The sequence below is a fragment of the Peromyscus maniculatus genome, chromosome 1 (assembly GCF_049852395.1).
Source record: "Peromyscus maniculatus bairdii isolate BWxNUB_F1_BW_parent chromosome 1, HU_Pman_BW_mat_3.1, whole genome shotgun sequence".
In the NCBI taxonomy this organism is placed as follows: Eukaryota; Metazoa; Chordata; class Mammalia; order Rodentia; family Cricetidae; genus Peromyscus; species Peromyscus maniculatus.
The window spans coordinates 154,536,336-154,559,676 of NC_134852.1; the positions used below are offsets into that span (position 1 = coordinate 154,536,336).

At 47.6% G+C, this 23,341-nt stretch overlaps 1 protein-coding gene across 3 annotated transcripts in view; it reads left to right on the top strand.

The window, feature by feature from the left end:
* Shank2 (SH3 and multiple ankyrin repeat domains 2) overlaps positions 1-23,341 on the top strand; it is a 470,619-nt gene that overhangs the window by 15,104 nt on the left and 432,174 nt on the right. For all 3 annotated transcript variants that reach the window (XM_076555951.1, XM_076555924.1, XM_076555928.1), the window contains exon 2: positions 11,137-11,237. The gene's annotated coding sequence lies outside the window, so the exon portion shown is untranslated. The remainder of the gene's footprint in view (positions 1-11,136; positions 11,238-23,341) is intronic.

A 23,341-nucleotide genomic window follows, 5' to 3' on the forward strand; every position in this document is an offset into this window, starting at 1 on the left:
CCTCTCTCCTCCCCCTCCCCCATTCTAGTGCCTGTAAGTCAGGCAAGTTCTGTGCCCCTGAACTTCATGCCAGCCCTGGATAATTCTATTTCTTCCCTTATAATCTTATTTACTTACTTATTTATTTTTAGTCACAATATCTACTACAGAAGCAGTTTTTAAATTTTTTTATTTATTCTTTGAGAATGCCACACATTTACAATGTGCTTTGATGATATTCACCCCAACGCTCCTCTCCAACTCCCTCCAGACACCTCTCTCCTCCTTTCCCACCCCACCTTCATGTCCTCCTCTTCTTTTTCTCTTTTTATCACACACAGAATCCAGAATTAGTGGCACCTGAATGCCCATGGGCATGAAGCATCCTTTGGAGCATGGTCAATCCATCCAGAGCCATAGCCCTAAAAAAAAAAATCTGATTTTCCTTCCCTTAGAAGTCAGACATTCTCAATAATTCCTCAGCTAGGTGGAGGGCGGAGACTCCTGAGGCCCTCCATCACCCTTGCTGGGATGCTGACTGGCTTGATCTTCTGTAGGCAGCCACAGTTTCGAAGTTCATGGGTGCAATGGCCTCAGAATGTCCTGAAGACACCATAGCTCAGCATTCTTCCCCAACTTCTGGCTCTTATAGTCTTACTGCCTCCTCTTCCGCAATGTTTCCTGAGCCTTGGTGGCAGGGGATGTGATATAGATGTCCCATTTGGGGCTGAGCACTCCACAGACATTTATTCTCTGCATTTTGACAAACTAGGAGTCTCTGTATTGACCACTGTCCACCACAAGAAGAAGCTTCTCTGATGGGGCTGGGAGCTGGTCCAATCTATGGGTCTAAAGATAAATATTTAGAGGGCAGTTTGATACTATATATATTTAGCAAAGTTTCTCCCCCTGGGGCCTGTGATCTCCACATCATGGATTCTTGGCCAGATTTACTGTATCAGAGATGTGTTTCCTCCTGTGGAGTGGATCGTAAATCCAAGCAGAAAGTGGCTGGTTCCTCCACAACAGTCACACCACTGTTTCGGTCACAGCCATGTTTTGCTGTTGACAGTCGTTATGTGGCCCACAAGGTTCACAGCTGGGTAAGACTGTTGATTACTTTTCCTCTCAGAGTCTGCACAGCAGTTTTGGGTGCTATGAAAGCTTTCCAGCAGGGAGGAAGCTTCTATTTTGGTACCAGTTCCCTTCCAAAGTATGTGGTATCTTATCACTGGGTGCAGTGGGTAACCAAGAGCAGTGGCAGCAGCTTGTGTTATCAGCATAGGGAGGCGTGGGACACCTCTGACCAACAACTGGAAGGGAAGGTAGTACCCTTACCCAGTGCTGGGGATTTTGACAGCCTGTGGCTTCTGGGAGGAATGTTCACCCCTATATAAGGTAACTTCATTTAAAAGATGTATTTTAGTACATGGCAAATTGGGTTTGATTCCCAGCACCCATGTGTCAGCTCACAACAATCTATAATTCCAGTTCCAGGAGATCCAACGCCCTCTTCTGGCCTCTGTGGGTAACAGCCATGCATATGGTACATATATGTACATGCAAGCAAAACACTCATATGCATATAAACAAGTCTAAAAAGGTTTAAGAATTAAATATGCATGTATACACATGTATGTGTATATGTATGTATATATTTGTTTGAATGCTTATAAAATACTAGGTTTACATGATTCTTTAGTGTTTGTGGTTTTGCATTCAAGTCCAGGCCCAGGAAAATGGGTTCTTAAATATCCATCTTTTAAAAAAAATTCAAATTTTAATTTGTTCTTCGCCAATTTCACATGTACATAATACCTTCGATCACACCTCCTCACCATCTCTTATCCCCATCCCACCCTGCTCAGTCCCTGCTCCTCAGGGCAAATTTCCCTTCTACCTTTATGTCTTGGTTTTGTTTTGTGACTCACTGAATTTAAACAGAGTATCTGTGTGAGCCCAGGCATGGAGCTATCAGCAGGAGCATGGTCAACTCAGCAAAGGCCAAAACACTGAAAACCGGGGCTCCTCCCCCAGCAGCCAGGACTGCCAGTAGCTGGAGTGCCCTGCCCCCAGCCTCTCCCTTCTCCAGTATTTCCATTTCTCTGCCACATTGCCTTGCTGACCTCCAGGACAGGGTTGGATGGCAGTGGCAAGAGTGGACATTGGTTGGTCCTGATGCTGGGTGTGACATCATCTCTCACTCTGTGGGTTTGGTTTTGTGAAAACCCTTTATGGAGCTGAGGAAGTTCATAGGATGTGGGATCCCGTCGAATGCTTTTTCTGCTGTCTTTGAGATGATGAACGCCCCTTTGCCTTTTATTCTGTTAGTGTGGTGTGGGACGCTGAATCCTGGACATTTCCATCAATTCCAGGGATTAATCCTTCTCACCAGGCTTCACTGTCCCCTGCACCTGCTCCGGAACAGCTGGGGTTTCCTCAGCGTCTGCAGGTGCATTCTCAAGAGACACTGGGGTGTGGGGTCGGGTTGGGGACCAGGATGGTATTGACCTCTGGAGACGAGTTGAGAAGTGTTCACTTCCATTCTCAGGGCAGACTGAGGAATTGGCCTGAGTCTCTTCAGTGCTTAGCATTTGTCGAGAGGCCACCTTGGCCTGAGGTTTTCTTTGTGGGAGTTTTCAAATGATTATTTCAGTTTCTGCTCATTAGAGATCTGCCCAGATTGTTTCTTTACAAAACTATTAAATTACGTCCATATCTGTGTGTGTGGATGAGGTCGGGGCCACGGAGGCCAGAGGTGTTGGGTCCCCTGGAGCTGCAGTTACAGGTGATTGTGGTTATGAACTGCCCAGTGCAGGTGCTGAGAATGGAATCTGTGACTTTGTTTCCCATCCAGAGGCGTGCCCAGTTGCTCAGACCCCCACCCCCTCTTTCCTAGTGTGGTCAGTTCACAGTACTGTCCTTCCCCCTTCAGTCACTGGTCACCCCGGCCTTTCCTCTCTTCCACCATTGGGTACCCCACCCCCCTGTGCTTCCCTTCAGTAGAGAAAGGGTCTCTATCTGTCACACTCTTGAGATGAATAATGTGGCCCTCCTCAACCCTCCGTGGCTTTTCCAGTCCAGACTGGCTGGATTCTGCTCCGCGTTGTCTCTGTTCCTCCTGTGCCCTTCATCAGAGTCTGCCTTCCTTTTTCTACTCCTGTTGGACGGAAGGTTATGCTGCTTCTGAGGTGAGAATTTTCTAGCAGCTCTTTTTAGTGTTGGGCATTGAGTGCTTGCTAGTCAGGCACTGTGCTGCAGACTGTGTCCAGGGCCTGCTTCTTCCTATTATTATTATTATTATTATTATTATTAAGAAAATTTCTATTCACTTTACATACCAACCACAGATCCCCCCTCTTCCTTCTTCCCACCCCCATCCTCCCCCCACAACCTACCTCCCATCCCCACATTTTCCAAGTCAAGGTCTCCCATGAGGACTCAGCAGAGCCTGGTACACCCAACTGAGGCAGGTCCAAGCCCCTCCCCACTGCACCAAGGCTGTGCAAGGTGTCACACCCTAGGCACTGGGCTCCAAAAAGCCCACCCATGCACCAGGGACAGATCCTGATCCCCCTGCCTGGGGACCCCCCCAAACAGTTCAAACTACACAACTGTCTCCCGTATCCAGACAGCCTGGTCTAGTCCTGTGGGGGTTCCACAGCTATTAGTGTAGACACCCGCAGACATAGGTTTCCTCCTGAGCGCTGCTGTGAAGAATCTCCCATGTTTTATTTGAGTGGGGGAGGAAGGGGTGTCAAGAGTTCTCTGCCATCCTCCGCCACAGAGTGAATTTGAGGCCAGCCTGTGTGATGCATGAGACCCCACTTCAAAAAAGCAAACAAGGGGAGCTGGGAACTCACTGTTTAAGAGCACTGGCTGCTCTTACAGAGGACCTGGGTTCAGTTCCCAGCACCCACATGGCAGCTCACAACCATCTGTAACTCCAGTTCCGGGGGCTGTGATGCTCTCTTATGCATTCAGGCAAAACACCCACACACATAAAACAAAAATAAATAAATAAATAAATAAACAAACAAACAAACAAACAAACAAACAAACACATTTATTTATTTATTTTTGGGAGCTGAGGACCAAACCCAGGGCTTTGTGCTTGCTAGGCAAGCACTCTACCACTGAGCTAAATCCCCAACCCTAAAAAAAATGTTTAAAAGGGAGCAAACAAACAAAAACCCCACCCAAACCCCAAATCAAATTTAAATTAAAAGTAGTTTTCCAGAGCAGTTCTGCCACTTAATTTTCCCACCAGCCATGTCTGCATGATCCAGTTCCATGCAGTTTCTTGACACCGGATAGCATTAATATTTCGTATTTTAGCTGTCCTGGTAGGGGTAGAGTCATAGCTTATTCTAATTAGTGTTTTGGCTGTGAGGACACTTTATCAGTATATATTCATAGTGAGTGGTGAGGGCGTCATAAAGATGCCTCATTCAACTGTGTCGTTCACTCTGACCACACTCTCCCCGCACCCCTCCCTCATCCCCCCTGCACCCCTCTCCTCCTCTGCCTCCCACTATTCTTCTTCGTTTCCCTAGAGAATCTTCCTAGGATTCGCTTGGGAGAGAGAACGAGCCAGTGTCTTTCTGACTTTGGCTTATTTCACTTCATATAATATCCAACCACATCTACTTTACTCTACAAGAGATATTTTATCCTTCATTATGGCTGAATAATACTCCATTGTGTATCTGTCACATTTTCTTCACTGCTGATGGGCCTGGGCCCATTACTTACTATGTGGCACTATATGAAGCCATGCAGGTGTGTCGGGTGCTGATTCCGGCTCCTTCCCTAATCTTCCCAGGGTGACATTTGCGCCGTCAATGGCTGGGAATGAACAGCTTCCAGGGCTTACAGCTGTCTATGTTTCTTCTTTGTAAAATATTCCCCTGAACATTCTGCTAACATCTGACCTGGATTGTCATGGTGTGGGGTTTCACTGCCGAGTGCTGAGTGCTCTGCGCCCTCAAGTGTGTGGTTTGCAGGTGTTCACTCTGTGGTTTGTGTCTCTGTCCCCTTATCAGGCCTGTCAGGAGGAGAGGCTTTGACCTCCCTGTGGTCCTGCCTTGGCTGCTGCGTTCCTAGACTGTGCTGTTTGCGGGATCTAAGCAGGTGCTGCCTCACTGGCATCCCGAAGATTTCGTCCTAGTTTTTGTGAAAGCTTCAGGTCTCATGTTCCTCATGGAAGGCTATTGTACATTTTCATGAAATTCTGTGCAAGGCATGCTTGTTTGACACTCTTACTTTTCCTGGGCGTGTACAGCCCTTCTAGTGTTGTTTGCTGTAAATGACCCTGCCTCACCAAACTGTCTGCCCTTACTGGGAACCAGCTCTGTGTGTGTGTGTACTTGCACATGTGTGTATGTGCACAGGTGGCTATATTCTTCATCCTGGGCTCTCCACATAGGTCTACAGCTATGCCTCTGTCTCTCCACCAGAACCATCCAGACTTGATTACTGTGGCTACACAATAAAGCTTGAAACTGGGTAGATGGATTCTTCTAACTTTCTTCTTCTTTTGCAGTAGTGTGTGTGTGTGTGTGTGTGTGTGTGTGTGTGTGCATGCTTGTGTGCGCACTTGTGTAAGCTGACAATCCAACCCAGGGTTCCCATTGTGTTAGACAAGCTGGAGAGATGGCTCAGAAGTTAAGAGCACAGGCTGCTCTTGCAGAGGACCTGGGTTCTATTCCCAGCACCTACCTGATGGATCACAACTGTCTTGATCTTCAGTTCCAAGGCATCTGATGCCTTCTTCTGACTTCTGAGGGCGCTGCACACCCATGGTGCACATACATACATGTAAGCAGAACACCCACACACATAAAATAAAAATAAGTAAATCTTTAAAAAATAAATATGTGATTTCTTTCATCATTGTGTAGAGTCAGGGCACACCTCCTAGACATGTTTTATTTTATTTATACCTAAGAATTTCATTTTCTACATTTCTTGATTTATTTTGTGTTCATGTGGGGTGGCATAGGTGTGCATGTGGAGGTCAGAGGTCAACCTGGGGGCGTCAGTTCTCTCCATCCACTATTCAGGGCCCAGGGGTTGAACTCAGGTCCTAAGACTTGGCAGCAAGCTTTTTTTTTTTTTTTTCTGTTGAGCCATCTTTCTGGCCCTGAGTGCTCATCTTATATCTCATGATCTCCATGACTCATGTATAATTTCTGGAGAATTTTTGATTTTCTAGATTCCCTGTGGTTTTCTATAATTGAGAACCAGGGACAGTCTGCTTCTAGATTGGTTTTACCTTTTCTACCTTGTTACACTCGTGGGAGCATCTGGTGCTGTGCCCAGCAGCAGCAGTGACAGCTGTCACCTTCACCTTGTCCCCAGGGTACAAGCATTTCCAGGAAGGCACTTAATTCCTTGACTTCTTAATGACTGGCAGATGATGGGTTTCCTGGTAGACAGTGTTTATTAAGTTGAGGGATTTCCCATCTTATTTTTATTTTTGTCACAGATAGATGCTGAATTTTGTTGAATTTTTTTTTCCAGGATGACACCTTTTAAAAATTAACTTTAACAAACAAAATGTTGAACCAGCCTTGCATGCTGGACTAAATTCTACTTGGTCATAGTGTATAGTTATTTTTGTATATGACTGAATTATAGTTGCTAATATATATTTATATATAATTATTGTATGTGTGTATACACACACACACACACACACACACACACACACACACACACACACACACGATCTCAGGTATCCCAGGCTGATTTTGAACTCATTATGTAGCCAAAGGTGACCTTTGAACTTCTGACCCTCCTGCCTCCACCTCTCACGTGCTTTGCTCACAGTGCACACCACCCACCATGCTCTTTCCATGCACTGTTGGGAATGGAACTGGGGGCTTGTGTGTGCCAGGTGAGAGCTCTACCAACTGAGCTGTAGCTCCAGCCCCATTTGTGAATATTTTCAAGGATTTCCCATCAGGGAATTCATGTTCATGTCTGGGTTATTTTGTTGCATCTGGTTTTGATAACCAAGGTTTTTCATAAAAATTGTATTTTTCTGTTGTTGGTACCAGTGTTCTTACTGAAGGGCCCCATACAGTGAATTGGGACGTGTTTTCTCCTCTTCTGTTTTCTAGGAGACATTGTGTATAATTGAAATTGTTAATTCTTCCTTTACAAATATTTTAAAACATTTTTTACCATTTCACACATGCATTTAATGAATTTTGGTCTTATTCACCCTCCCTTACACATTCTCACTTCATTTCTCCTTTAAATATTTCATGCAATTCCCCAGTGAAATCAGATGTATCTGGAAGTTAAAACTAGAAATTTAATTTCCTGATAGGTATAGGGAACTACTGAAATTACCCATTCACATTGGGCATGTTATAATTTCATTTCTTAATGAATTGGTTTATTTTATTCTTTCTATGAAATATACAGGCGTGAAGTTGATTGTAGGGTTCTGCCATAGCCTCTGCCTGTGTGGTCTGTGCTAATGCCTCCTGCATCATCCCTGAGGTGGTTTGTCTGTGGTCTGTGGTGATGCCTCAACATTTTTCTGTGTATAGGGTATAACATTAGAACTGGTGTGTATACCGTGTGTACTGCTCAAATCAAGGTAGTTAACACTTCTACCTTTTCATGTTATTGTTTCTACATATTGGGAACCTTCAACACCTTCTCTAGTTATTTTGAACCATATAATTAACTATAGAATGTAATTGTTCTAGTTTTTGCTATACCTCTAGGATTGCTTCTCTCCTGTGCTGTGTTCTGATGTCTGTTATCCATCTTCTCATTACTCCCTCCTTCCCCTCCACGTCCTTGACTCTTGAGACCCCCATTCTACTCTGTGGTCCTATGTAATCAACTTCTTAACTTCTATAAATAGGACTATGTGGAATTTGTCTTTCTGTGCCTGGCTTATTTCCCCCATATGATGGCCTCCAGTTTCAGCAAGGGTTGCCTTTGTGTTTGTAAGATTTGCTGTCTACTTTCAAGTTTCTTGATGTAGGAATGTAGAATTTGAGATTCCTATGCATTTGTAATGGATCCCCATTGAGCAATTAAAAAGAATACGTCATGCTGTTCTGGGTGGGGTGAAGTGTGGAATTGCCCCTCTCCTATTAGCCTGTCAGCCTTTTCATGTCTCTGTTGGTCCTGTTTCTGCATGTATATCAGAATTGCTGCTGCTTTGTCAATTACAATTTTAATAATTTATATACTGTTCTTTCATGTGTTTTTTTTTTCATAAAGTATGCTCTATCTACTGTTGTCACTGCCATCTTGGTTGTCTTGGATTTATGTAAAATGTGTCTTCCATCATTCTATTTTCTACCTGCCTATGGCATTGTATTGGAAGTGAATTTTTGTAGACATTGTATGTCTTTTTAGCAAACTGCTCTGTCTTAATTAGCATAATTTTGACCGTTTACATTTAAATAGAATTACTGCCTGTAAAGGCTTTTGTTAGTTCTTTGGGGTCTTCCGTTTTCTTTTCCTTTCTTTTTGTGGGTTATGTGACTCTTAACAGAGTCTCCTTTTGGCTTATCTGTGTTCAGTGTTTTTGAGTGCATCTGTTGCATAACCAAGAGTTTGCTCTAGGCACTATACACACTAGCTTATCACCACTTAACTATGGGACAAGTTCGAGTAATACACTTTATGTCCTTTTATGGCCCTTTGCCCTCCCCACTTATAATTGCCAAGTATTTCCTCCACATGCATTGAGAGTCATATCAGATATTCTGCATACAGAATTTCTTTATGTAATTTAGGAAACTTGAGAAGGGGGAGATTGTGTATTTTTGCTCATCGTGTGCATTTTCCCTTCCTGCTTCACAGTCTTTCTTCTTTAATCATTTCTTTGATTGAAGAGGCTACATTAGCCATCTTTAAAAAACATTGCATTTATTACTAGTGTAGACGTGTGCATCTATGTGTCTAATGTGTGTCACAGAGCACATGTGGAGGTCAGAGGACAACTTTGTGGAGTTGGTTCTCTCCTTGCAGCTTGATGTGGTCTGGCTTCCTTTCTGTTGCTGTGATGCAACACTTTGACCAGAAACAACTTGGAGAGGAAAGTGTATTTGGCTAATACTTTCAGGTCCCAGTCCCTAGGTGAGGGGGGGGGGGTCAGGGCAGGAACTTGAAGCAGAAACCACGGAGGAACACACCTTTCTGGCTCACTCACAGGCTCATGTTTAGTGGGCTGGGCCCTACAACATCAATTAACCATCAGGACAGTCTCCCACAGATGTGCACAGGTCAGTCTGAGCTGGGCAGTCCTTCAGCTGAGACTCCCTTCTCAGGTGACTCTAGGCTGGGTCAAGTTGACAATCAGAGCTGATTAAGGCAGGTGGGTCCCCAAGATGAACTCAGGTCATCGGGCCTGTACCCGGCCGAGCCATCTTGCTGGCTCCACTTTGGCCATCTTGACAGCACAACACATCTGCTGCTGACAGATCTGTGTGAGTACTCTGTTCTGCCCCACACACAGGGCATTCGGCAGTCCGCTCTGTCTTCATTCAGTAAGTCCTGTGCTGCCTTCTGACTCCATGGTTCTTGATGAGAAGAAGTCCAGACCTTTTCATGGCCCATGCCTTATATTTAAGGCATTGTTTTCTAGACTTTTCCATTGACATCAGTTTTCACACATTTCATAATTCTGTAACTTGATATGGAACTGCATGGGTTTATCCTTTCCCTCCTCTTTCCTCTTCTGCCTTCCTCTTTCCTTTTCACTTTGAAGACAGGATCCATTGTAGCCCAGGCTAACCTAGAACATGCTGTATGGTTATTGCTGGCCTTGAATTTCTGATCCTCCTGCCTTCAACTCTCTGGGGCTGGGATTTTAGATATCACCACTACCCTGGGCTTGTTTTTTAATGCTGCCTCCATAAGGGAAGGTGGGTATGAGCCCTGCCTCACTGCCTTCAGGTAGAGCTGGAGTCCATGGCCTCTACAGATGCCCACCTGGAGAAGCTTCCTTCTCTACTGGGAGGTGCGGGAGTTCTGGCCCTCCATATGGCTTCTGCTGATGTCACTGGTGGTGTAACCTTGTTGTCCCTGGACAGTGCTGGCAGCCCTGCCTCTCCTTGTCTTCTGATACTAGACCATAGCACAGGGAAGAGCTGTATTGCAGCAGCCTGGACTGGAGGCCCTGCCCGAGATGGCCAAGCCAATACTGGAGGGGAGGAGAGGATCCTTGATGCCAGTGGTGATGTCCCACTTCCCACCTCCCTGCTTGGCAGTTAGGGGCCCTGGTACAGCCACACAGAGTAGAAACTCAAGCTCTCACTTGGCCTTGCTGCAGGGGCAGGTAGGGACCTTGATTCTGAGTGTCCGGCCAGAATTGCTAAACTATCCTTTGACTGAAGACAGAGGGCTTTCGTTATGGGATTTCTCCTGTCCCACTGGGGTTTCTGGCTGGTTTGTCATGACTGTGTGACTCTTCCTGGGATGACATGAGCAATATCTGTTCACTCTGGATGGAGCACCAATGACCAAAGCACAGACCAAAGAAATCATTCCACCAGAGTCTAACTCAGTGGACCAGTGAGTTTACTAACAGACGAGTATGTGTGAGGGGTACTTACAGGATGATGCACTAAGGTTACTCACAGGAGCCATGGGTGGGAGTTATATATACAGGAGCATGGGTCATTTAAAGGCAACTGTGTCACCAGAAAGCCCCTCACCCAGCATGGCTGGCGATCCATGAAAGCTGCATCCCAAGGGGGCTTCCTGCACAGCTTGCCAGCAGCTGCCCTGAGGAGTCTCCTCTCCCCAGCACATCTCACTGTTCATACAGCCTTGGCTAGGCCCTCGCTAGTCTTTTAACTTCCTCAGCTTTAATTTCCTTAGTCCTGGGCACCTTGGGTCCCTCTTGCCTCCCTGGGTTGATGAGGTGAAAGAACCCAGGACACTCACAGATGTCCACCACTCTGACCCCCGGCCCACCTCCCAGAATCCTGTTTGCTTTGCATCTGGCATCTGGGCCAGTTGCATTGGGGGAAGGGAACCAGTTCAGTTTCCACTTATCTAAAGAAAAAATTTAACTGTTGGTTTTTAATCTCAGAAAACCCAAGGTCTGTAGAAAGTTGGACCCTGCGTCCCCTGCAGTCCCACCTGACGGTGCCCTGGCTCCTGTCTTCACAGGTCTAGACGCGTCTCCACTCTCCCCACCTCGGCCATCCAGAGTGCAGGCTGTGGCTGCTGCAGGGAGCCTTCCTGTGGGACCGGGAGTGCTGACACCTCTGGTGAGTAGAACCTGGACGCTTGTCCTGTCACAGGGACGGTGCTGATGTTGCCCAAGATAAAACCATGAACCTGCCCCAAACATTGTTAGATTTTTTTCTGTGGTGTGTGTGTGTGTGTGTGTGTATGTTTGTGTATGTACAGGTACACATCTGTATGTGCACATGTGTTCGGTGTTGGGGGTTCTCCTCTATTGTTTTCCAGTGTATGTTTTGAGACAGGACCTCTTGCTAAGCCTGGAGTACAGGTTGTCTTTCTCTGCCCTCCATCACTGGTGTTACAGATGTGTGTTGCTGTGCACAGTTCTACGTGGGTGCTGGGGATTCAAACTCAGGTCCCCAGGCTTGGGCAGCAGGCACTTTATCTTCTGAGCCGGCTCCCTAGCCCCTACTGTGTGGCTTTCAAGTGTTCTCTTTGTAGTGGCGTTGTGTCACAATGTCAAAAGGTTGGACATGGCCATGAGAGATGATCTCGAATATTTCATTTTCCTGAAGCATTCTGGGTCATCTCAAGTCAGGTTCTCTACCTGTGGGTGTCCCAAACACCTGCCAGTGCTTCATCAGTCCAGAGGGTCCTCCCTGCTTGGGCTGGTCTTTTCAGGAGTGGCAGAGGTCCTAACGTAGATATGGAAGGGTGGGGCTGGCAGTGCCTCTGTCTGGTGGAGAGGAGGTAGGGGCTCAGGGTCTTGTTCTCACTCACGGGTTAGACTGTGGCTCCAGGGCTGGTACCTGCCCATTGCCTTTTCTGGAAATAAAATTTTAGTTTGTTGATTGTGGTAAAATACACACAACCCAAACTTCCCACTGTAACAATTTTCACTGCATAGTTTGGTGCCTTCTGTTCTGTCATGTGGCCATGACTAGCGGCTTCCCAGAAGAAAGCTCCGCCCCGTTGAACGCTCACCTCCCCCACCCCCAGGCTTCTGTGTATATGGATTTGACTGTGGACTTGACACAGGTACAATCAGATCTGACCAGAGTGTGATGTCTGCTCCATGTTGTAGTGTGTATCTGAGCTTTATTCTTTCTTATGGGGGCTATTGCATTCGGGGAGGCACATTGTGTATCATATTGCTATGTCCTGTAGGTGGGTGTTTTCTTTTCTCATGGGCAAATGCCTCGCAGTGGGTGCTGTTTAACCTCTGAGGAGCTGTGTGGTGATTGCCATCCTAGTGGGTATGCAGAGCTGTCCTATCACGGTTTGGAAAGGTTTCATCTGACCACCAACTGGCCTATTGTGGTGTCTGTGCTGTGGGAGGTTGACCCACCTCTTTGTCCTGAGAAATTTGAGGCCTGGGAGCCAGGGGCTTGGGTGGCACTTCAGAACCTCATGGTGGCTTCTGCTGAATAACTTCATGTGCAGAGGGCTGGGCGCACAATCAGGTATGGGTGGGCTCCATGTGGGGAGACAGTAGCTGGGGTCACTAATGAAAGTAAATGGTGGCTGGATGTCACCACCATTCTAGTTAGGGGCCTGGGTCCTCGGCTCTCTTGATGGGGAGAGAATGGCTCACCCCAGGATTCGTTGGGGCCTAGCTCAGTGTCCAGCACTTCCTTACATGTTTACCAGGAGACCATACTTGGGAAAACCAGCCTTTGTAGGCCTGACATGCTGGTCCCTAGGCCTGTGATCAGATGTGAGGCCTGCTGGGAGATGAGGTCTGGAGACCCCAGGATTGGTTGGAGTATGGATAGGGAATGTGGCCCTGTCTTCTTAGGAGCTTGCCTCTGGAGAGTGGGGGCTGTTCTCCTGTTTTAATGCTGTTCATGCAATACCAGCAAAATCAGGCCATTCTGTCCTCTAGATGCCCAGAGCCTAAATCTGGGCCTGGGCCTGGTCTGTCTCTGGGTATCATGGGAGTCAGTGACCCTCTCTCAGTGAGTGTCATCCATCTGGATGGCAGTAGCTGAGCTCAAGGACTTCCCAAAGTTGATGAACCGTCATTGTCCTCTCTGCGATTGCCTTGAGGAATCTGCCACCAGAGGCATGTGGCAGGTTGACAGATGGCCTCAGACCCACAGAACCCCGATCCCTTGATCCTGTATGGCCCAAAGGGAGCTGCCAACATGACTGGGTTGAAGGTCTTGTGTGGGGGAGATGGCCTAGATACTCTTGCTAGTCTCCTCATGCCACCAGAGCCCTTGAATAGAGGCTGAGGGAAACTTGGTGATGGAGGAGGAGCCTCATGAAACCAAGGCAGAGCCTGGAGAAAAGCAGCCATGGGAGCAGGTGGGTTAATAAGGGCTTGTTGTGCACGTCTGGTGGCCCGAGTTTGGGCCTCAGAACCCACATAGGGAGAGAGAGGACAGACTCCATCAGGCAGTTCTCTGACCTTCACATCTGTATCACAGCACATGTATCCATATATGCATCTTACATACACATGATGGTGATGATGATGATAAAAGTTATGGCCATGACTCAAGGATGCTTGAGGCCACAGGAGCTGAAGGATGCAGAGAGAGGCTGGGGCTGGGGAGTGCAGTATTTCTCACATGGATCTCGCTGGAGGTCCAGAGTTGTGACTTTGGCTTCCAACAGCAAACCCCTGGTGCTCGAGGCCAGGCTTTGGTACTTTGCAGAGTGGTTGTCGGAGACTTGCACAAGGCACGTAGGGAAGCAGGCTGCTTTTCAAGCCTCTGGTGTTCACTCAGCGAGAAGACAGGTGTGGGCATCTGGTGCTGAGGGCTCAGGTTCCCTTGACAGCACACTGGTTACTGTGGGAATGCCTGATGGTGGTTTCCTGGGCAGGCAGCGAGGATGGCAGGCAGCATTGTCCTGTGATCTTTGGGATACTGAGGCTGTGGGAACGGTTAGCTTTTGTGAACTCAGTGCATGAGGTGGGAGGTGAGTTCCCAGGGCTCCCTGTGGGTGCCACTAAAGGGACACTGAGCACCCCTTGTCCTCTGGATAGGAGAATAGACACATGGCTTGTCTCCAAGTAGAGGTTGCCACCTCATCTCCCACAGGAATGTCTAGGGTAGGGCTGCGAAGATTGCTCAGTGGGTAGGAGAGCTCATGCTGCAGGGTGAGGCCCTGAGTTCAAATGCCCAGCACCCATAAACAAAACCCTACATGGCTGCATGTGCCTGTAACCCCAGCTCTGGGGATGGAGACAGGCAGATCTTGAGAGGTGGCTGGCCAGCCAGCCCAGCTGTAGCGGTGGCCTCCAGTTCAGTGAAAGGACCTGGCTTGAGGCAGTAAGGTAGAGGTCTGGGAAAATGCCCAGAGTATTTTCTGTGTGCTGTGGCCTGGAGCCCCTGACATGAAGCATGTCAGATCATCAATATGAGGGACTCTCAGGGAACAGCATAGGCCAAAGGTGAGGCAGGAAGGTCGGCAAGGAGCCACCAGGACATCACTTACCCCAGAAACTGTGGTCCAATCTTGGCTCTATCACTCTGTGTGTGGCTTTCAGGAATTCTCTAGGTCTCTCTGGACCCTAGCCTTCTACCTATACAGAAGAGTGGCTATTTCACCTTCCAGGGTAAATACAGCTAAAAAGATGACAACTGCAACTTGGGCTTTGTAAACTGCAGCTTTGATAAAGTTCTGTGTGTCTTATTAAACCTGAAATGTGACAGTAGGGATCAGATTCCAGTGCACATAAAAGTGAGCAGCAGTGATGGAAAGCAGGCAGAGAGGAGTCGATGCAATGCAGGTGATGTGGAATCTGCCGTATGGATAGAGCCCTGGGCTATGGGGGCCTGTGCAGGTAAAGTGGGGTTCACAGCCACCTCCTCACGAGCCCTGTGCCAGAAGTGGCACATCACAGATGGAGGGGATCTAACGGCACAGGTGGCCTGACTTCCAGAGCCTTTGCAAACAGTGTATACTGTCCAGCAGCTGTGGCCCCCGGGGATGGGATACAGGAGAGCTGTGAGCAGCCACTGGACATTGGACCAGATGATGCCACTGGAGCAGGCTGGGTCACTGTAGAAGGAGGGATGGCACATGGCCACCACACCTCATCAGGTAGGATTCTGATCATCCGAGCCGCACATGATGGCCAGCCACTCGGTCTAGGACAAGTCGAGCCACAGCCAAAGATGCAGGTGTCCACACTGCTGTGAGTGGAATCATGGACATGGGGGATTCCAGAAGACAACAGAAGGCTAAGTGGGTATCCTCTGGCTAGGAAAACATGGCTTTACTTTAGACATGCCCATATTCCTAAAAGGTAGGGGCACAGTTTTATCTTTGAGGGTTATTTTTCTTAGCAACTTAAAAATTGATATAAAATTCTCGTAAAACTTACTGTGATGGCTAATCTTGGTTGCCAGCCTGACTGGGTCTGGAATCAACTGAAACACAACCCTCTGGGCCTTCCCATGAAGGATGTCTTTGATCAGATTGTTTGAAGTGGGAAGACCCTCATAGAAGGGTGGGGTGAAGGAAACTTTGCCTGCCATCACTCTTCAGTGGCTTCTGCTGATCGCTGAAGCATTCCTTTACCAATACTAGGACCAGCTACGTCAGGCTTCCGACATAGACAGAATCCCAGCAGGAATCCTCTAGACCTTCAGCATCCAGCCTCGGTGACTGGGCTGCTGCCGAATTCTCCATCACTCTGGGTGAGCTAGCCAGAGTTGAGCTACCCAGACTGTATCATGCAAGCCAATATAACATATCCTCTTTTAAAATGTACTCATCCTATTGGTGCTGTTCCTCTAGAGAGTGCTGTCTAATACACTTACCACTGTAAGGTGTCTAAGTCAGTGATGCTTAGCTACGCCGTATAATCTTGCCACTATCTATTCTAGAACATTCTTACCAAACCGCAAAAAACAAATAAACAAACCAACCCATTCAACAGCAATCACTCTTTACTGCCCCCGCTCTGAGTAACTGCCAACCTGTTTCTGGACACTGTATAGTAATGATCAGACAGAGTGTGGCCTTCTGCCCTGTAGGATCTCACTTGGCATAGTGTCCTCAAGGCTCACTCACACCGTAGCCTGTATCCATGCCTTGTTCTTTTTCATGGTTATTATTTATTTATTTATTTATTTATTTATTTAGATATCACATTATCTTATTCATGGAATATTTTCCATTGCCTGGATATGTGTAGATTCCTCCATTGGTTCTATATTTTGATGATTACCGATGATGTGGCAATGAGGGGAAGGATTGGAGGTAGACAAATGCTTGTGGGTTTGGAGTGAGGAGAGAAACTGCCACTGCCATAGGTGTCGTCCACAAAGTGACAAGCTTCTCTTGGCTGGCAGACTGACCATATAGGGTAGATAGCTCCTGGTTGTGCCCTGAGGAGGGGAGCACCATTACTGTGGCTCTATTTGGGTACAACAGCCCTTCTTGGAAGCCGGAGGAGACTTCTTATACCCAGTAACCAGTTTCCAGCTAGAAAAATGGGAGGTTTTTGTTTTTGTTTTTAACCCCACAATGGTAGCCAGCCCTGATCCAGATTGTGAAGTTGGGGGGGGGTGCTCCTGAGACCAGGGTGCTCCTGAGACTGTTGGAAGGTATAGTGGAGACCCCAGGATTAAAGGGATCATGGAGAGAGGCTGAGGTTTGGCATCATGTGGCAGGTCAGAGTCCCTGAAGAGAGGCAAAGAGGTGGTGAAGGAACAGCATGTGGGTGACCTCAGCCACTGGAGATGCTGGGACCATGGGAAGATTGCTAAGGACAGACAGCATGGAGACCCCAGAACTGGAGATGCCAGGACTATGGGAGGGTTGCCAAGGACAGCAGCAGCTATGGAGTGGAGTCTGCCTGAGCCTGTGAGGCAGGTTATGTGTGCTGTGGATGGCAGAGCTGGAGAAGTGGAGCTGTCCAGGCCTGTAGGAGCCCAGAAGATGGTGAGTAAATCCCAGATGCAGGATGCTGAGCTACAGGATTTAATTTACATGGTTGTATTTGGTTTTGCTTTGTTCAGATTGAGACTGTGCCCTGGTTCTTCCTTCTTGGAATAAGAAAGTACTTGATTTTGATTTTTACAGGAGCTCACAGTTGAGAGACTTTGGACTAAAGAGACATTCAATATTTTAAAAAGATTGGACTTTTTAAAGTGTTGAAATAAAAAAAAATATGTGTATGATTTTGCCTGATTGGATGTCTGTATATGAAGTACTCATGGAGGCCAGAATAGGGCATCGGATCCCCTGAAACTGGAGTTACAGATGGTTGTGAGCTGCCATGTGGGTGATGGGAATCAAACTCAGGTCCTCTGGAAGGACAGCTAGTACTCTTAATCATTGAGCCATCTCTCCAGCCCCAAGTGTTGAAATTGTTAAATGCCGTGGGAATTAAAAAGTGGTACTAAGTTTTGTATTGTGATATTAACATAAGATCTTGGGGATAAACAAAAAGGAAAGATTACTATAAATGGACATTTCCTGTCCTGACCACCTGTACCAAATACATGGCAGCCACTTCCAAAATTACCACACAGAGGCTTATATTAATTATAAATGCTTGGCCAATAGCTCAGGCTTATTACTAACTAGCTTACATTTTAAGTCAACCCAAGTTCTTTATTTACACTCTGCCATGTGGTGGTACCTTTCCTAGCCGTGGCACATTCATTTCCTGCTCCATCTGCATCTGGCTGGAAACTCCTGACTCTGCCTGTCTCCTTCCCTGCCTCTCTCCTTCCCAGCATTCTCAGTTTGGCTCTCCCACCTAACCTTATTCTGTTCAGGTATTGGCCAGTCAGCTTGTTTTTTAAGCCAATCACAGTGACAAATCTTCACAGTGTACAAAGCGATTATTCCACAGCAGGTTACGATTTAATAATTGTGTATTTGTGTGTCAAGCTGACAAGGGGGCAGTCTCCTGGTTGCTGCTTTGTCAACTTGACATAAGCTAGAGTCACCTGGAAGAGGAACCCTAATTGAGAAAATACTTCTGTCAGTTTGGCTTGTAGACAAGCCTGTGGGGGATTTTCTTGATTAATGATTGTGGGAGGGCCCAGCTCACTATGGGCAGTGTCACCCCTGGGCAGGTGGCCCTTAGTCGTATAAAAAAGCAAACTGAGCAAGCTATGGAGAACAAGCTAGTGAGCAGCATTCTTCCATAGTTTCTGCATCAGCTCCTGCCTCCAGGTTCCTTCCTCAACCTTCCCTGATTGTCTCAGTGACAGGCTGTAAGCTGTAAGATGAAATAAACCCTTTCCTCCCCAAGTCGCTTTTGGTCATTCATTGTCTTTATTACAGCAGATTAAGACAGGAGAGGTGCTGAGCAGGGGGTCCCAGCTGCACTGCACTTAGGCCACCCACAGAATTCACAGCCTCCCAAAGAGAAGATTCAGACTTAAGCCCCTGTTCCTGAAGGCTTGGCAAGAGGTGGGCCGAGCTGGCACAGGCTGGTCCTGTGAGGTATTGTCTCTCCTCCATGTCATTAGTGGGTATGGTATTGCTTTTAACTTGGCCTCCTGTGTGGGGGCCTCTCAGTCAGGTGTCGGCCCTGCCTTCCTCTGCTTTAGGTGCTGAGTGGGATACATGGCTGAGTTCTCCCTTCCACTTAGGCAGCAGCTGCTGAGCTGCACACTGAGCGCGCTGCAGGCTGAGGAAGCAGGTCCCGGGTTTCTGGCTGTATAGCAAGGGTTTCTCCCCCATGGAGACACAAGAGCAAGATGGACTTGGGAGCTTTGCAGGCTGGGTCCCTGTGACAACAGGGAGGCACTGGCCAGGAAGGGTGGCGGGCTAAAGCTGCCTCAGACTGGGGAGTTACAGAATCTCGGAACATTTCTCCATCCTGCTCTGCTCCTCCTTGTGAGATCAGGTATTTTGCTCCTTTTGAGATCAGGCGCAGAGTGGGGAATGCTGTGACCCTAGGGACAAGTGTGCAGATCAGGCCACACTAGCTCTTTTTGCTGTTTCTAGTCTGGGCAGAATGGAAGCCCCTCATCCCCCAGGTACTGAGTTCTGTGCACCACTAGGAAGCGAAAAGAACATGGAATGGGCTTCCCACAAAGACACATGGCCCCCACTTATAATTCTTTTTGTCAGCACATAGGAGCTAAAGCAGTGCCCAGTCAGGAACTGTACATCAGTTTTGAGGTTTGATCTTTTGTGTCGGGGGGGGGGGGGTGGGGGGAGGAGGAAAGGGGGAGATAGACTAAGAGTGCAATCTGATCTAGTAGATTCCAGTCTGATCCTCCCTTGGGTGCCGGACTGGGGAGTGAGCCTCAGTTCCCAGTCAGCATTGTGGTCGTGGTGGGAAGAACTGATAGCGCCCTATGTGCTAGGATGTGAATTGGGTCCAAAGGAGTCAAGTTGTTACAGTTTGGATGTGAGACATCCCTCACAGGCTCGTGTGTTTAAACACTTGGTTCCCAGCCGGTGGTGCTGGCGCTGTTTGGGGAGGTTGTGGAACCTTTAGGAGGCGGAACCTGGATGGAGGAAGTAGGTGTCTGAGGGGGCAGGCCCTGGAAGGGTTATAGCCAGACCTTACTTCTACCCCACCTCTATCTGCATCTGGTCTGCTGAGACCTGAAGAGTCCCTGCTCTAATCCATTCACCATGCCTTGCTTCATTCAGGTGCCTGGTCACAGTAAAGGGAAAGTGACTAATAGGTTTTATTTGGTATTTACACTCAGTGTGTGTGTAGTGTGTGTGTGTGTGTGTGTGTGTGTGTGTGTGTGTGTGTGTGTGTGATGTGTGCATGCCACAGTGTACATGATGTGGGGTTCAGAGGACAACCGGCAGAAGTTGGTTCTCTCCTTCTAACATGTGAGTCTGGGGATTTAACTCAGGTCACTGGGCTTAGCAGCAAGCCCTTGTACACACTGGGCCCTCTCACAGGCCCTTTTATGCTATTTTTAAACTTAGGATGGCTTTTTAATGTCCCATCCCCATTGTAAACTGAAGAGCACCTGTGCCTGTGGGAAGAAGGGGAGGATGACAGTGTCCCCTTTGCTATGACAGGGATCGGCAGGATCTTGGGACTTCCCCGGGCCTCCCTTCTCAGCAGGAGTCTGGGGCAGAGAAGCTCTGCTCTGGCTTTAGAACCTCATTGTGTTTCAGAGCAGCCTTCCTCCATGGGAGGCCTCATGCCAACGCCTGTCCTGGGTCCTCCAGCAAGGCTTGTCCTCAGCAGAAACCATATCCAGCACTGGTGGCTTGGATTCTGATGTTGGAATCATGTCTCCAAAGCTCTGCTCTCCTTCAGCTAGCATGTTCCATTGACCGGTGTGTTCCGCTTATAGGTCTAGGTGAGTGGAGCGATCTCACCTGTAGACCTGAGGTCCCTTAGAGTCTAACGAAACATTCTGTCTTGAATATTTGAGTTTCTCTCATCTACTTCACTGTACTGAAGGAAAGGGGAAATCTTAAGTTCTCTGGAACATTCTAGAATCATTTTAAGTTTTCTTCTTTCCCCCCTTTCCATGTGCATGCATATATGCTTGTTTTACATGTGTGTGTGGGCAACACATCTGTAGGTGTGCAGGCCTCTGGGGTTCATGTAATCTTTGATTGTCAATCAGTCAAACCTAGAGCTCACCAATATGGCTAGTTCTGCCCTAGGGATCCCCTGTCTTTGCCCTCTGAAGCTGGAATTACAGGAGGGCCACCATACCCACCCAGCATTTGCATGGGTTCTGGGGATTTGAACCCCAATGTTTACATTTGCAAGGCAAGTACTTTAACTATGAGCCATTCCCCCAACCCAGTTTTCAGTTTTCTTTTCTTTTTTTCTTTTCTTTTTTTTTTCTTTGATTTTTGAGACAGGGTTTCTCTTGTAGTTTTGGTGCCTGTCCTGGATCTCACTCTAAAGACCAGGCTGGCCTCAAACTCACAGAGATCCACTTGGCCCTGCCTCCCCAGTGCTGGGATTAGAGTTGTGTGCCATCACTGCCGGGCTCACTTTTCTTAACATGGTCTTTGAGTGCAAATTCCTTTATCTACATCAGTCCTTCAGGTGCATATTTGTCTGGAATAAAAAGGCTTGCTGGTTAGCATTTAATGCCAAATGTGAGCAGGTGTGGTGCATAAAACAAAATCGCCTTCTGGGCAGTTCTGAAGTTGGCTTCACACCTAACCTTACACCTGAGCCTCTGTCTGTATCCAGGTTCCCAGTGTGGAAGGTGTGAACTTGCTCTTGGCCCAGCTGTACCAGCTGATAGCCTATAAGGGCCTGAATCATGTCCCTCAGAGTATGTAAGCTGGCCTTGTTTACAGATTGACTCTTTAAAGAGGTGACACAGTATGAAGAAGTCAGTAGGCTGGGTTCTAATACACTGGGACATGGACCATGTAGGATGGCGGGATGGAGGTATGTTACCATACAGGTATCATTCACCTGCTGTAGTGCTGAGTATCTGCTTCCTCTGTGATGAACACGGCCATGGGAGCAGTTGCGACCCACAGGTGACCCTTGGAGATCACACATATTAACAGTCCCTAGTGGAACAGGGCAGGCTCCTGATATCCTCACTGGAGGTATTCATGCTGGTCAGATCTGCATTCCAGACTCCTGTCTCTAGAATGTGAAGTGATGCATGTCTGGGTTGCTGCATCCTTGAGAAATGTGGCCAGAGATACCAGGCAGGGAGCAGAGGACTAGGAGGTAGCCCGCTGCCACTGCTCTCTGAACTTGGGAGATGGAGACTCTTTCCAGGCCCTAGTTTCCTCATTGGATTGGGGTTACATCTGGGGTCTCCTCTGTGTGGGTTGGAGAATCGCCAGTGCTGTATTCAGTTCCAGTCTGGACCCTGGAATGGCTCTGTTGACTGCAGATGTGTACAGGACATGGAGGCCTCTAGCCAGTAATCTCGTCCGTTTGACGGCATTCGTAGAGACGATGGTGAGTGACTTGGATCAGGATTCAGATGCACAGAGGTTGGCTGCATTGAGGACACTGGGAGGAAACACCATCTTCAGGACAAGGACCTGGGGGAGCCTTGGGGGTGCCCTGCAACACATCCAACTTAGGTCTCCAGCTTTCAGGATGAGGGACATTGGATGTAAGTGACCATAAGCTATATCTAGAGCCGTGAGTGGGTCATCAGGGGCTTCCAGCCTGTTCCACTAAGATACAAGATTATCTCACGCCATCTGTCCCTAGAGAGATGGTTCAGCAGTTAAGAGCATTGACTGCTCTTGCAAAGGACCCAGGTTGGGTTCCCAGAACCCACATGACTGCTCACAACCATCTATAACTCTTGTTCCAAGAGATTTGAGACCCTCTTCTGGCCTCTGTAGATACTGTACACACATAGTATACAGATATGCAAGCAGGCACACGCTCATACACATGAAAGAAAAAATAAACTTTAAAAACAAAAAGAGTTAAAGGTAGTAGCTGAGATAATACTGACCCCTCTGGGCTATAGTTCTAGCACATTCTAAAAGTTTATGTTCCTGGGCTGAAATTGATTCAATCTTACGTTGGCGTGTGGGCAAGTGTGGTGTGGTTTATTTATTGTGGATTGACAAGGTTTTTTCAAACATGCCATCTGTAGGTGTTTTATAGAAGTTTATTTCTATTTTAATAAGCAATTGAACTGTTTTGTTATTTTGTGCAATTTTAGTTTGTGTGTGTGTGTGTGTGTGTGTGTGTGTGTGTGTGTGTGTGTGTGTGTGTGTCCTAGACTTCAGCTCTGGACCTCTTGTCCACAGCATTGTTGGCACTGGCAGGGGGGATCTTTCTGTTTTTTCTGCTTTGTTGATTTCCATGTGTTCCCACCCTCATGAAAAGAAAAGCTATTTTAATTGTCCAGAGCACACTACCTCCTCCACAGCTTTCTGTGGGAACCATGTCCTGTGTTCTCATTGCCCCTACCCTGTCCCTATTGGTGCCGAATGCCAGCAGGTGGAATCTCTTAAACAGAGGAAAGCACAGGCTGTGTGGCCCAGTCACCACACACCTGGAGTAAGAGGAGCCACAGCCACTGGCCACTGTTTTCTGCATACACACTAGGAATGACATCTGTCCCCAGGACGGTTAGTGCTTACTCTGTTTTCCCCATGATGCAGTTGCCACAGTGGACTTTGGCGGTCAGCTCTGGAGAAAGTTCTGGGCCTGGTGGATTCCCCCATGGCAAGCTAGGGTTTATATGAATGTGGGTTGTCATGGAGGTGACCCCTCTGTGTGAACATGGGCTGTGATCAAGGTGACCCTTCTGTGTGAACATGGGCT